A 16264-nucleotide genomic window follows, 5' to 3' on the forward strand; every position below is an offset into this window, starting at 1 on the left:
ATACTCAAAATATTACTTTCCTCCCTGTTGTAGTTGCAAGAGCTTAAAGAAGATTTAAATGATGCTCCTTTCACAAAAATGACTCCATATTAGAATAAAAATGTCTCATGGGAACTGAGAATTGCAACTAGAAATCAAAAACAGCCCTGTCATGAGAAGTGCCAGTTGGAAAATGGAAGAAAATGGAACTAAAAAACATGCAGAAAAGAGCTGATCAAAGATGAAGGCACAGAAATGATTGCTTTGATTTAAATGTTAGTAAATTTTGAAGGAAAAAGATGAGAAAATAAAAGACGTCTATGATGTATATACTCAGAAGTCGGTGAGATATTAATACATAGGGTCAACATTTCAATTCACCAAAACACTACACCAAAACCACTTTAAGCCAAATTACACTGTCTAAGGAAAATATAGTAGGAAATTTTTTTTTCAATCCAAAAGTGTAGTTAGATTTCAACTGGGGCATTCAAAGGAGGCCAGGTGACAAATGACGGAGATCGACAGCAAAGAGGAAAATAGTAACTAAATTAGGAAGAGAAGAAAAGCAGGGAAAGTAGAACAGAAGAAAGGAGAGAAATAAACTACTTACCTCTTGCTGCAGCCCCGGAAAGCTTTTATGTTCTACATCTCTTTCACACTTACTGTGACCTCCCCAAGGATCTCTGTGTTTCACAACTGTAGAGATCATGAAAACACATTTGCATCACAGAGTATCCGTTTCTCAACCTTCACTTTTCTTAACTTGCTTCACACCTCCATCACTGAGTACAGTCTGCTAAAATTACTTAGAGTGCTTTTCTGAGCCACCAATCTGTCTTCAACAAACCCATCACCACAGCCTCCCACCCAGCAGTCTCCTGCTCCTCACACTTCACCTTCCATTTCCCTCCAGGCTGCAGCTGATCCTGTGGACAGTGTTCATAAGTGGTACAAAAAGTATTCAGGTGTCTAAATTGGAGAAACTGCTTCTTTCATGGCAGTAGAAAGCCTAATTACAAAACAGTCCCTAGCCCATAGTTAGGCACCAATTAATTCCTCTTGGGCCTCAAAAACCCTTTGTCTTCCACATTGAAGGCATAAGAGCTCCCACTGCTTCTTTGCACTTTACAAATCACAGTATTCCAGCAAAATAAGTTTGAAACTGCTCAGTATTTAATAAGAAAAATGTTTATATTATTTAAAAGAGTCAAAAGTTTTCATTTTCAAAATATAACAAAAATATTTTCCTCTGACCTCTGAGAAAGAAAAGAAGCAAAAAGCACAAAACATATTTTCATTGCATTTCTATGTAATGTCACTGAAATATCTTCCATTTCCAGCTGAAAGACAAAAAATTTATCAAAATTGAAAACAGTCTTTGGCATTTTCTTTAAAATATTTTTATATAAAATCATCTGAGTTTTCCTACAAACCCAACAGAGTGAAGAGGCTGGGCCTCTAACCAAGGCCCTGGCCTGAGGATCTGAAATATGTCTCCATTTGTTAAAAGTACAAAAATCCAGAGCAGTTGGTATGGTGAAGATGTGCAATCAATCTGATGGGAACTGCTTAGTAGACTGCAGGATGGGAAATTAAATATATTAAATGTAAGTGAAGAGTACATGTGCTACTACCTTAAAAGAAGCACAGGGACTGGCATCCTTTGTGGAAGTCCAGCCAGAGCAACTGTTTTGAACACCAGGGAAAAATAAGAAGGTAGAGACATCATTTGGTCCTAAAAGAGATGAATCAAAGGAAAACTAAATAAACTTTCTTGGTGGGGGTTTTTTGTCTAGTTTTTGTTGGTTTTGAGTTGGTTTTTTTTTACTGCCAGAGTAGTGAGGCACTGGAACAGGTTTCCCAGAGAAGTTGTAGATTTCCCAAACCTTTAAATGTTTAAGCCAAGGCTGAACAAAACTTCAAGCAACCTAGTCTAGGGGAAGGTGTCTGTGTCCACAGCAGGGGGAGGTTTGAACTAGATGCTCTTGAAGGTCCTTTCCAACTCAAACCATTCTACAGTTGTGTTATCAAATTAATGTTTCCTCCCAAGGTATGGAAGACAATGGTCAATAAAGGCCAGTGGATGTTTACCCTGTACCCATTCCAGCTCAAATAGAAGTGTAACGGTTCTTTAAAGAAAAAACAGTCAGTGGAATGGCAAATCATGGTATTCAAATAATTATGACTGGCCCTCAAACTGTAATAGGAATAGCAGCTCAGATTATCTGATTATCTGATGTCCAAAGGCATTTGCTCTTAGAGAAGCTCAGATAGGGAAATAATAGTAAGGAAACATCAGTGTTCAGCCAACTGTCAAACAGTGTTATCTACACAAGTAAGAGAAGATTAAAGCTGGAAAGTCTCCAGGTACCTGTCCAAGCACCATGAAAAGACTTTGTGGCAAACGAGTACATCCACTGTGACCTCTCTTGGTCTCCTTAACTCAGTCCTGAGAAACACCCTGACTAGAGCAGTGGCTGGTGTGTGCATGATACTGACTCTTCCTTCAGCTTCAGCAAATGCAGCTGCTGGAAGACATCTTGCATTCCTGCCATCACATCTTTTTACCAGTGCCTCTTTTATTCCCCAACATCTTCTTCATTCTGGTCTTCTTGCTATGCCTTCAGCTTCTGTCTTAGTTGGCTAGATCTTTATGGCAGTACTGATGCAAGTCTAAAACAGGCAGAGTAAAACAATGCTTTTGAACAGCTCGATGCTTGTAAAAGCCAAATCTTGAAGTCACCGTGTCTGCTCTAACAACAATGCTGTAAATGAAAGTCAAAGCAGAAACAGAAGATATATTTTCTAGCTTGGCTTTTTTCCTCCCTTTTCCTCTTTGTGTGTCCATCTCCTAATTCATCATTCAGTAGGCAGATTCAGGCTTTTATCACAAAAGCAATAACATCAACTCCAGCTACTTCTTCATCCAAAAGGTTACTACCATCTTTAATACCACCTAAAAGACTGCCAAACACAACAGTTTATGCTTATGATAAAATAAAAAACAAAATTAACAGCCACTACTGCAGCTATTGAGATGAGAAGTTAGAAATGTGGTTAAAATCTCCCTCAATTTCTTTCTTGGGTTTTTCTGTCTTCTTTGAGCTAATAAACGTTTAAACAAACTACTGGGGTTTCACTGGTTTTTTGTGTTGTTTTTTTTCTTCGTTTTTTTTTTTCACTTGTGGGTGCTTGTTGACAGATGTTTGAGTGTCTCTGAATGGCCAGACTTTAATTACTTAGTATGTGCAGTGGGTCATATAAATAAATACCTTTGACCCTCCTGACTCATTTGTTCCAGTAAAACAGGCTTAAAGTTTGTAATTAATACAGGATGCCATTATCCATCCCTCAGAGAGGACTCTATAAATACTGTGCCATTGTTTCTGCGTTATTTCCTTCATCCTACTGCTCTTCCTCTCACAACTTAGCCGCCAATCTCTGGCTTACCCCACTCTTCTTACTACCTTAGGAGCCTCAACCATGTCTGCTCTCCCTAGGCAAGAAGCTCCAATCCTGATATTCGTTACTGAAGTGAAAGGCAGTCTTTTATGCTAAAACTCAGTCTTCACTTTTTATTATATAAACCTGAGACAGCACAAAATGAGGCCTGAGGGCATTTTATAGCTCAGGTTGTTCACATTTTTTGCCTTCAACATTCTGGTTTACAGCTAAGGCATAATTGTTGCACTGCAGCTCTACCCCTCCCTGTTGGCCTCAGCAACTACTGCAGCATCTCCAATCCCTTTCACAGCACCCCTCTAGGTTGTCTTTTGCATAGACACTTGACTTGGAAAGACTCTCCATACATGATGGACTCCTAGGAATCCATTCTCTCAATTTACTATTCCCTAAACTAATCACAGATTGCAGCCAAATATAGAGCCAGAACATTTCACCCAGTACTGAAATAGCAGAAAGTAAATAGGTGACACAGAACGAAACATCTTCCCATCACAAAGAAGACTGGTGTAAAAGTGGTGTAATAATTTACTTAACAAGACTGAGAAATCTCTGTTGTTGGACACATCAGGAAAGAGAGGGCAGGGGCTTCTGGCCAGTTATCTGGTGAGGAGCAAGTTATCTGCAGTGGATTACATTCTGGGAGAAGAGATGTTCTACTTGATATGTCAAGACCCTTCCAGAAGTAGTTTCCTACCTTGCAAAAGAAGTATCAGAATCTGTGTTCTGTTCAAGCAGCCACTTAAAAGCTGTGGTCAAATTGCACTAGAGCTAAGAGCTTGGTAGATGTTTAACAAAAGAAGTATGTTGCCACCACCTATGGCCCAGTTGCAGGTTGCCTTTTCAACACTAGCCTTTTCCCAGATCCCTTACCCTGCTTTTCAGTGCTTTTCAGTATGTCTGCAAACATGACAGGACAAATAGCAGGAATATTTGCCATACTACTTGGAATGGATGATACTCCTTTCAAGTTAGTGAGGCAATTCAGAGTAGTGAAGGTAAGCACATAATTTCTGTAAAATATTAGATGGAGGATGATGGATGAGGGGCTGTGGAGACTCACATTTAAATAGATGTAATAAGGAATTACAAATCAACCACATTGAAGGTAAACTTTCAATGAGGGAAATGGCATTGAAGATTCTGAAGTTGCACAATTTAAAAATAATGTCCTTCAGTAAAAAGTTATTCTCATTGCCATGTAAAATAAATGTGGTAGCATCCAGATTACTCAGGTAAATTCCAAATGCAATTTGTGAAAATAAAAGGAAGGGTGCTAAACAGGAGCACCAAATGGGGAGTCTCCTCTTACTGATGAGATCACCAGGGAAACAAAAAGAAATTATCAGTATCTCACTGGAACAAAGGTCAACAAAAGATGAGGTGATAGAAATTCTTGATTCAAGATGTTTAAACTCCCCTGACATATCCAATAAAAGAAGAATGCAATGCAGATGACTTGAATTCGTTGTAACTCATGAAGTTCCTCAGTTGGTCCATTTCTGCCAGCAGGTGGATTCAAAACTTTGAAAACTATCAAAGTACAGAACAGGTTAAAGTCCATCAAGTCTTATAGAAAACAGGAAGTCACTACAAAAAATGCAGCTGTTAATGACAGAGGAACCAGTGATATTTTAAATAAGTAAAAACAGTGATTAATGCAATGGATAAATGAGTTTTCTGTGTTGGTAAACAAACAAGGAATTACCAAGCAAAAAACCAGGGCCATCTTTCAGTATTCAACAAATAGAAAATTACATAATCAGAAAAAAATCAAAGTCTGTACTACTCCTGTAGACAGTATAAAGGGAAAGTAATAGAATTTAACAGCGACTGATAGTATCAATCAACAATATTTTTAAGAAACACATTTTTCTTCAACTATATTTGTCTAATAAAAGGCATATCTCACTCATTTTTAACCACAGTTAGTCTCATTCTTTATAGCCATGGTAATAACAGCCTGAATATCTCCAAAGGGAATAAACATACAGAATACAGCTTTGATACAATTAAACATAAATGACTTTGCCACGGTATGATGACAAGAAATTACCAACAGGAACTTTAATAACAACTCTGAATTCTTTAGATCTTGCATCAACAGCAAAGGATGTTGAGATGTGTTTGTCATATTATGTAATTCTAGGAATAAAGACGGGCTGGAAAAGGTGTCAGCTGGTAATTAATGACAAGCACATGACAAATCTTTAATAAAAACTACTCCTATGGATGACCAGTTTCCATGCAAAAGGAAACAAGATCACAGTCATAAAGCAAATATACAAGACCATAACAAAATTGGTTTTTTATGTAATTCTTTTATGTATGCTATATCATGTTAAAATACGTATGCTATATTATGTTTAAAGCAAACTGGTGACTTCTAGAATGTGTAATAACTTATAGAGTTACTAGGTTTCATTTAAGTAATGTCAGGTATGGAGCAAATTTACTAAACAGATGTTGAAAGTAAGCCTTGGTAATATGAGATGCAGAGCCTGAAATGAGAGTCTTGCACCGCACCACTGGGTGTCTGAGAAAACAAGGCTTACACAATCACCAGCCATTACTCTGTGTCCCTGCCACTCCACACTAATAATACTTGAATGGGCTGGCCAATTCTTTCACTTGAATTGCAAAATAATTCATATTGGATGAGTCTAAGTGCTGAAGAATCCAAAGGTAAATTAATTTTAGCAATTTGAGTCACAAAATTATTTGGATTGGATTAAACCTCAAGAGGTCATCTGGTTCCACTGATGAAGTGTCAATGGGTAAATGCATTTTTCTTAAGTTTAAAAAAATGCCATGAACATACTTCAGCATAAGCAGAGCTTATGCATTCTATCATCTGACTGACCAACTAAGACACATGTACCTGTATTAACATAGCTCTAGGTGAGTCACAGCACATACCTATGCTTACCCAAATGGGATGGCACCCTGGGGAGGGCTGGGTGAGTTAGAGCATTGAATTGAGGATACAGAACATAAATCTGTAAGACAAGAGCTCTGAACATTCTATTGCTCATAGAACTTAATTGTTTGCCTGAGGCAAAAATGTAAGAATTGAAAATAGTAAGACTTATTAAATAGGCTACAAAACAGTAGCATAACATCTGATACAGGTAACCTTCTAATTTCAGTTTAAAAGGTCATATTTCATTGACTTTATAAAGTAATGACACTGGCATTGCTTCTATTTTGAAGGGCCCACAATCAGAAGGTGAATTTTTATGCAGAGTTTGAGACACTGCTTGAAGGGAAAAATATTTATTTCTAAAAATGAAAGCTTCTTATTATTTGCAAAGTTGTTTTTCTTTCTGATCATGTATTCAGCGGCAGTTACATGAAAGTAATACTCAAAGAAACAACCACCCTCTACAAATGCTGAACATTATTCAAATTTCTGATCAAGACTCCTCTTCCTCCTTCACCACTTGCATTTAAATCACAAATTATAGCTCTGTATGATCTCTCTCAGACTTTATTACTCTTCAAAATCTGATCTGAATTTGAGGAGGGATGTTATCCATCTGTTGGGAAGAATGGAGGCTCCTCAGCAGAAGATCTGTACTTGTTTTTAGCAGGACTGCTCTGCTTTCCTCAGTGCAGGCAGTGGGATCACATGGCAATTTATCTGAAGATGGAGCCAGATGAAGATACCATCTGTTTCTTCTGTACTGTGTAACTGGATCAGACTCAAGTATGTAGCAGCTGTGGGTGTAGCTATCTCTATAGACAGCAGCTGATGCTATCCAATACTTCTTCAGAAAAGTTTAATCAGGATGAGAATTCTTTGGTAAGTCAAGTTAAATGTCAGGCCTTCTACTGCTTCAGAGAGAACACCTTAGATCTCCTAGATGTAGGTGTCTCATCTTGACATGCTTTGATATGAACTCTCGGGAGGAAGTCTTGACTGCAACATAACAGCATTATTGTGACCTTTCCCTCCATAACACGAGTTTTACTGCTGTGTGGAGTGTGTTCCCACAGTAATCTTGAGAATTTTGTTGCAAGAGTTTCTCACTCGTGTATTTCTTTGCCCAGCAGGCTGTCCTGTGTCTTGAATTGTCTCTAATCTCATTGGATCCCAAAATGCTGGAACACGTATCTGCCAAACTGTTACTGCTACCAGTAGCTATTTCTGCTGAAAAGCTGGTAAGGTTTAAACTTTAACCTGCTGGCATGTGTTTTACAAGACAACAGAATTTCCAAATGCCTAGAAAAATAGCTGTGTTTAGTAAGTATCATAGAAGTCTAGTATTTTTTATGTTCTAAAGTCTGTCAAAACTGATGTTTACTTCTGTTTTACCTCCTGTCCCAACTCTGCCGCTGTTTTAGTATACTCTGTTGCTCTTGTGGCAACCAAACCGAAATTTTCTAAGATGTTGCTCCTCAAAGGCTTTAAGTATGTCTATAGTGCAGTCAGAGTGGTGACTGATCCCTGCACAGACTTATACAAGGCAGTTTTAACAGAAGCATGTGGGATATTTAAAAGAGCAAAGCTTAAATAGGAGGGACATTAAGTACAGGCTGAATATACTCTAGTTTCTGTGTTGAGGCTAGCAAGTGACTTAAAAGGCACTGGACAACCCTGAGAGAGTATACAAATAATAAATATCACTAATTATTCATGGGCCTCCCTGACCTGTATGAAAGCTGGGCAGAATGATACATATCATAATATCTTGGGGGAAAAAAATCACAGTGTTCTTATAAATATAAATCACAGTTTACAATTGAAACTTCTTAGAATTGTAAATAAAAATAAATCAAGCAATAAAGATTATTGGAACTGGAAAAGATAGATTCCCTGTCATTTCCTGAAGGTATAGCCTTGATTGACATAAAATTCCTTGTCTGGTAAGACAGCTCAAGCACTGAAAACAAACCCTGATGCTTTCTTGGATCAGTGTAGATTTTTTTATGTTAATAAATTTTAAGTTTTAAATTTTAATTTACCAGATTTGAGCTAAAACCTCTTGAGTATTGGCTAGAAATGTCACAGTTACCTCATAATCATGTAATTGAGTCATTTAGGTCCATTACTCAATATACTCTTGGCCTTTTCAAAAAAAGTTTTTAGAAAGTTTACAACCCAAACAGTGACCCAAGGACAGAATTGGCTGTGCTTATAACAGTCTGTTAGGCCAACATACATGCAATGACATAAACCCTGCAGAATCTTTCACAGGTCAGAATGCCTGGAAATGTACTGGAGAGACAAGTGACTCATCAGTGCTCAATATTCCTCCCTCACATCAAAGATAAAACAGCTCAAATATTGATGGGATATACCACGGTTTACACATGAGAAAGATAAGAGGTTGCAGTCAGTTGATCTTAGCTGCCAGGTGGCCACCACATCTGCCCTTCACTGCCCTTCCTCACCTTGATGGAGGGGAAGAAAATAGGATGAAAGACTTGTGGATCAAGGTATAGACCGGGAAAGATCACTCACCCATTACCGTCACAGATAAATAGACTCAGCTTGGGGAGATTAATTTAATTTATTCCCGATCAGATGATAGCAGAAAATAAGAAATAAGAACAAACTAAAGACACCTTCCCCTCACCTCTCTGTAATTATTTGGCTCAACTTCACTCTGATTTTTTTCTACTTCTTTCTCTTCAGCAGTACAGAGGACAGGGAATGGGTCTGCAGTCAGTTCAACACACATTGTTTTGCCACTTCTCCTCCTCACACTCTTCTCCTACTCCATTGTGGGGGTCCCTCCCATGGGAGACAGTCCTTCATTAACTTCTCTAACATTAATCATTCCCACAGGCTGCAGGTCTTGAACTGCCCTAGAGTGGTTCCCTCCCATTGGCTGCAGTACTTCAGGAATCACTGGGCTCTCCATGGAGACACAAGTCCTGCCAGCCAACCTGGACTCCTCTGTCCATGGGTCCATAGGTTCAGCCAATGCCTGCTCCATTGTGGGCTTCCCATGGGGGTTACAGCCTCTTTGGGGCATCCATATGCTCCAGTGTGGGACCCTCCACAGGAGGCAGGTGAATGTCTGTCTGATCCACAACGGATCTTCATGGGATACAGGGTCACATCTGTCTCACCGTGGTCTTCACCACAAGTTGCAGGGAAATCTCTTCTCCAATGCCTGGAGCACCTCCTGCCCCTTCTTCTTCACTGGCCTTGGTGTCTGCAGAGCTTTTTCTCTCTTCTCTCTTGGGCTGCTGTTGCTATTGCTTAGTTTTACCTCCTTTTTTGAATACATTATCCCAGAGGTACTGCCACTGTGTCTGACGGGCTTAGCCTTGGCCCAAGTCTATCTCAGAGCCACCTGGCACTGGCTCCATCAGACACAGGGGAAGCATCTCACTGAGGCCAACCCCTGCAGCGCTCCCACTATCAAACCCCATATAAACTCACTTACAGAGGCCAAAAGCTAAGTGGTCTTGAATGAACTCTTTTAATCCAAAAAACAATGTAGAATTTTTCAGATAAATCTTTTCCCATACATTAAAATCACTTTAGAACAGGCCTGGTATGATCGTGCAGGCAGAGAGATTGATCTATCAGTGCATCAGGGATAGAGATAGCACCTTCAAAATATCTGAACTGTTCTCTTGTCATACGTTCCATTCATTAACCAGAAGGCAGACTGTATTTACTGCCATAGGAGCTATAATTTTCATTTTCAAGATTTGTGTAGGCATTTTATCTGTTGCAACCTGATGGTTGTTCTGTGGCTTGTGGCTACCCTTCCTAGTTCCAAATGTTCCTGATTGAGTTGAATTGCAGATGTGGCTAAATATATTGCTTCCTCTTTCCTTGAGTAATCTCTTTCAACACGCCACTATGGTCTTGATATTGCTGCAGAGACCAATGCACTGTATTCAGTGCCAAGCAGGCATCTTCTTTGTAGAGAAATATTTTGAGATTCCTCAGGAATTACTTATGACTGCAGTTTTTCACTCCTGTGCTCAAAGAAAAAGAGATTTTGGAAAATGTTTTTATAAAATGATATTTTTTTAATAATGAGATATTAAACATGACAAAAAATATTTTTTTAATGCCAGAAATATTTCTTGCATTTTTACACCTACGACAAAAGAAAATCTTTCTAAGAAAATTTTGTATTTATCAAAGTTCCAAATTGCTCTTTCTGTCATCAGGATAATTTTCTATGTCTATGTATTTACATAGACCATGTAAGAATAATGTTTCTATTACACAAACAAGTTGACAAATTGCTTTGTAAACCACTAAAAGAGCTGCAAGAACCACCACTCCAAAATCACTCAGCTTCCACGAAAGGAGTGTTTCAATTTTCTCTCTTGCTGAAAAATGTTTTCTACCTACCACGAAGACTACCAATATCTTTAATGCAATTTAGTAAAATTCTTATTACTTAGAGTAAAAACTAGTTAAATGGCATGTTTAAGTTGGTAACTTTGGGTTTTACATCATGTGATCTTACAAAGAGGGATTCTTGAGTATTATCAACATTATATTAATTCTTCCTTTTATTTGAACAGAAAATCTGACCTTGTCAGTGTACTTATTTGAGTAGAAGAGACTTTTATGAACCATTCTTTTAAAAAACAGGAATTGATTTCTACTTAGGCTACTGTGCCCTCTCAGCAGTAAGCAAGAGATTACATTACAAGTCCATTTCATCACACAGTTGTGAAGCTTACCATACAGTAATAATTTCACGTATTCCACAATTGCAATAATACTTGGCTACAGAAAATCCTTCAGTTTAGAGCCAACATAAATACCCAAAGTACATAGTTGTCGTCCATAAAATGGATGGGCTCTAGCACGCACTGTAGCTATACGGGTTCTGCTGTACAATGCAATTCCCTGTCCTTGGAAACTACCTGAAATGTTTTCTATCAAAGCTGTTAGGGACGGGCACTTCCAGAATCTCAAGTGCAGATACAACTATTACTACAAAATATGCTTTTGGGTGGGCGTTTCATTGCTACTAAGACATCCCAAAGCCAACAGTGCTTGTATGCAACCAGTTTCTTGTCTTACTTCACACAAACAGAATCACAGAAACACTATTAAAACTTTTGCCAGAATGAAATAAGGACTCCAACCAACAACAAAGAGATGTTGCTATTTGGCTTGCCGACACTAAAATTTGAATGATATTATCAACAGAAAACTACTAAAAAAGCTTGTCCAGCATAGCTATGTTAAATATAATAATTAATACCAATTTCAGGACACCTAAACACAGTTCTGATGCTACCGTTCTTTGAAGTACACTATTGAATTACCTCCCCCTTTCACCTCAATTGCCAAAAGAAATTACATTAACTGTGTTAACTGGTTAACTGAGACTCTATAGCCTTGTATTTAGACAGAAATCACTTTTCCACAGCAGGTGTTTGGAATTGATTAAACCTTAAACCAGGCTTCCCAGATGAAGCTTGGCTTCTCACGAACATTTTATACTAAAGCTATTTTATCTGAGGAGTTCAAGGATTCAAATCCAGATTGGTATAATTTCAGCTCAGCCTGCAGCATGCTGCAGGAGTCAGAGACTAGGTGCTGGAATGTTTGTACAAACACTTACAGGAATATTTATATTCCTGTTCATAACATCAGCATGCAAAAGACAATTTAGGCAGCATCAGGTGAGATCACTTTGCAAGGGTTCAGGTTATTCAAACCTTTTACACCTAGCAATTATTAATCTACCTCACACATGTGCCAGTAAATGTATATATGCAGTTCCACAGGATTTTATCCCATTGCCAGCTCAGTTCTGCACTTATTATATATGGATCAGCCTAGGCAGGTCACCTTTTCTGCCAGATTTGGATTCTATAGTTTCCCTGTTCTCTCAACACCAGCCTGAATTGAGACCACTCTGATAGAATAATATAGGGGCTCAGGGAAATGATACTGCTGGGCAGAAAAAGCAGAAAACTCCTGGAAATTTGCAAACCTACTCTTCGCTGGATTACTAGTTCAAGATTTTATTAACTATCACTGCTTGGAGAACGCCCAGGGACAGCAATGACTCAAAGTACTCCCTGCCTTAAAAGTTCTGGCACTTGACCCACTTCTCACAAAGAAATAGGACATCAATTGAATTCCTAACCTTGTATTTCAGCTCACTAGTGACAGGACTCTTGTGGCCCTTCTGTCATGGTTTGACACTGGCCAGGCACCCATGAGAGCTGGTTGCTCACTCTCCCTTGCCACAGGTGGGCAGAGGAAAATTTAATGAAGGTTCAGGAGTTGAGATAAGGGCCAGGAGAAATCACTCCAAGGACAAAACAGGCTCAGCTTAGAGGTACAAAGTGAATTTATTGCTAACAAAATCATAGAAGAATAACGAGAAGTAAAATAAGAACACCTTTTCTGAAGAAGATATTTTTTTTCTTAAAAAAGTCAAGAACACCTTTTCCCCCCAAGCCCTCTCTCCTTCCCACCAACAGCACAGGGAGACAGGGTGTGGGGATTTTGGTCAGTTCCTTGCCCGTGGTTTTCTTCTGCTGCTCAAGCAGAGGAGTCCTCCCCTGTAAGACCACGGACCACAAGACACAGATCTCCATGAACTTCCCAGCATGGTTCCAATCTCATGAGCAGCACTCCTCCCAAAACTGCTGTGGCCTGGGTCACTCTTCCACAGGGTGCAGTCCTCCAAGGACAGGCTGCTCCAGCCTGGAAGCAGGGCCCCCTCTCTCTCCTGGGTCTCCCACAGGATCACAGCCCCCTGCAGGTATCCACCTGCTCTGGCATGGGCACCTCCCACGTGGGCTTTGGGTGGATCTCTGCATCCCCCATGGATCCCCACGGGCTGTGGGTGGATCTCTGCATCCCCCGTGGATTCCCATGGGCAGCAGGGCACAGCTGCTTCACCATGGTCTCACCATGGCCTGCAGAGAATCTCAGCTCCAGTGCCTGGAGCAGCTCCTCCCCTCCTTCTGCACTGACCTTGGTGTCTCCATGGTGTTTCCCTCACACATTCTCACCTCCTCCTCTTCTCTGACTGGGAAAAACTGTGCTTACTTTGTTGTGATTTTCTTCCTAAATATGCTATCACAGAGGTGTTACCAACATCTGTAATTGGCCCAGACTTGGCCAGCAGCATGTCCATCCTCAGAGCCATCAGGGATTGGCTCTGCCAGACATGGTGGAAGCTTCCAGCATCTTCTCACAGAAGCCACTTCTGTGGCCCCCCCGCTTCAAAAAAAAAACCAAGCTGTGCAAAACCAACACACCCTCAAAAGGCTTCGGCTCTATAAACATAAAAAGTCAGATTGTGGCTATTTCCAACAACCCTCTTGGTAAGGTACCCAGGCCTCTCAGGCATGCAGTTTCCATGATAGTGTCAGGATTCCCATGTGCTGAAGTGTCATGGCCTCAGCAGCAGCATGGCAGCAGTTCCCTTCTCTCCAGAAAGCTTTGGGTTTTTTTCAAAGACACTTCCCAGTAGTTCTTTCAGTTGCTGCAAACTTGTCATTTTTTTTAAGGCATGTGAATCAACAGCTCAGGTGGATTGGGTGCTACTTAACCCAGTTCTTTTTAGTGATGAACAGTCCAGTACACCCCACTGCAAACAGCAGGCAATCTAGGTCTTTTAAAATGTGATTTTAATTTTTTGCTAGTTTATTCAGGAAAAATCAGTGATGTATTTCCTTTAACCAATTTTAAACAATTACCTAACATCTGAAAAGACTAGTCTGTATTTTTATGAGTTAAGAGTTATGGATGTCCTCCAAAACAGAAACTACTACGAAGGCTACTCAATGCTTATTGTAAAAAGTTGTTTAAAAGTTATTAAAAAATTGTTACATCCTTGCAAATCTCTTTCTGTAGGGGTACAATTTTAGCAAAGTATGACAGCTATTGAGAGCAGATAGTATGGCTTTTCTGTGCCTGAAAAGAGGCCTATCAGAAACTTGATTGTTGCCAAGTGATTTCAGACTAGTTTTCAGCCAGCTCCTAAATGTCACATTTACCTAGTTCTTGCTTTAATCATACCAGTTTGCCCCTCTGCAGTCTGAGAACAGCCAGAAGACCTCAGCCTCTACACTAGTGTACTTGAAATACCAAGGACTCTCGTCCTTTGTCTGATGAAAAATACTCAATCTGTGTTAAATTTTCTTAAGCCTGGAGATATACATTGCTACATCTACACTGGTTTTTCTTTCACACATTAAAAAGACAAAACTGGCCTGGGGATTACATTCCTCTCCAAAAATTTTATTTAACAGAATAACAAAACCACAGAATAGTCAGGGTTGGAAGGGACTTCCGGAGATTATCTAGGCCAGCCCCGCTGCCAAGGCAGGGTCACTTGGAGCAGGTGACAAGCAACACATCCAGGTGAATTTCAAATGTCTCCACAGTGGGAGATTCCACCACCACCCTGAATACTTAACAGAAAGATACTGTATTTTCTCCACCAATGTATTCTTTGCTAGCTTGCTTGGCCACTTCTGGGTGGGGTATAATCAAATCTTTTTCACATCATTTCACAGGTGCTTTCATCTGATGCCTACATTTACAGTAATAGGAAAGAATACTGCAATCCAAGATGTACTGAATATGTCACCCTTAACCTTAAGAACAGAGATATGGTACATCTTTGGGATGCTGAGCCATAATTCCCTCCTTTTTTCTAACAGCTAGGACTTTCAGACATAACCTCCATTCTGCACGCACGAGGTTGCTTGGTTAATGTCCAGAGAATGTTTGGACTGCCAGAGGCCGTCCTCAAATGCTTCAGCCTCCAAGGACAGGATGCTAGTCAATACAGTAACTTTAGAAAAAGGTTGTGACTCACTCTGACTTTCCTGGCATATTCTAATGAAATTTTTTATTTCCTTGATGCTTCCTCTAATTTGGAGCAGGACAGCAATATCACTGATGGGCTGTATTTGGTCCAGCTGAGACAAAGTTAATTTTCCTTACAGCAGCCCTCACAGTGCTGTGCTTTGCACTGGCAGCTACAGAGGTGTTGATAACACACCAGTGTTTGGCTTCTGCTGTACAGCACTGGCACAGCACCAGCACTGTCTTCCCGACATTCTGCCCCCCATCAATAGGCTGGGGGTGACAAGATCTTAGAAAGGGACACAAATCAACCAGCTGACCCAAACAGACCAAAGGCGTATTTAGCACCATTTGATATATTAATATCATAAAACATAAAAGATGTAAAAGCTAGCACAAGGAGGAAAAGGGAGGATGCATTTGCTATTTATGTTTGCCTTATAGAGCAATGGCTACTTGTGCTGAAGCCCTGCTTCCCAGGAAATGGCCGCTCATCAGTTCCTGCTGGTAAGTAGAAAATGAAATCTGTCTTTTTCCTTAGCTTGCATACAACCTTCCGCTTTTGCTTCAGTAAACTACCTTATCTCAACCTACTGGTTGATTTTACTTTTTCTCCTTTTTTCAGGGGAGAGAAAAGCTGAAAACGGGGAATGATAAAGGGGCATCCGGCCAAGGTCAACCCACTACATGGGCCAATTCACACTGTCCATCTTTTTGATGCAAATACTTTGGGTTTGTTTTGGTAACAAGTATTTTTGTTCATTTGTACATGAAGAGAAATGGGATATCTCAAAAGGCACCAGGAAAGAGCTTTCCTTGAGCTCAGCATCACAGTGGATTGATCTTTCCTGTCACAAGCTTGTGAGAGCTGTCTGTCCAACCTCACTGAAACCCACGTGTTTTGCAATAAAATTGGCAACCTGGGGAAGCACTGCAGACAGTGAAAATTCCCAAGGACTGGCCCATGTGAGCACAAATGGCCAAGTTCAGTGCAGTTTCCTTTAGTTACAAAGCTCGCAGCTGCCTCAACACAGCTATTTCGGA

Source organism: Sturnus vulgaris, chromosome Z, assembly GCF_052056855.1.
Source record: "Sturnus vulgaris isolate bStuVul1 chromosome Z, bStuVul1.hap1, whole genome shotgun sequence".
In the NCBI taxonomy this organism is placed as follows: Eukaryota; Metazoa; Chordata; class Aves; order Passeriformes; family Sturnidae; genus Sturnus; species Sturnus vulgaris.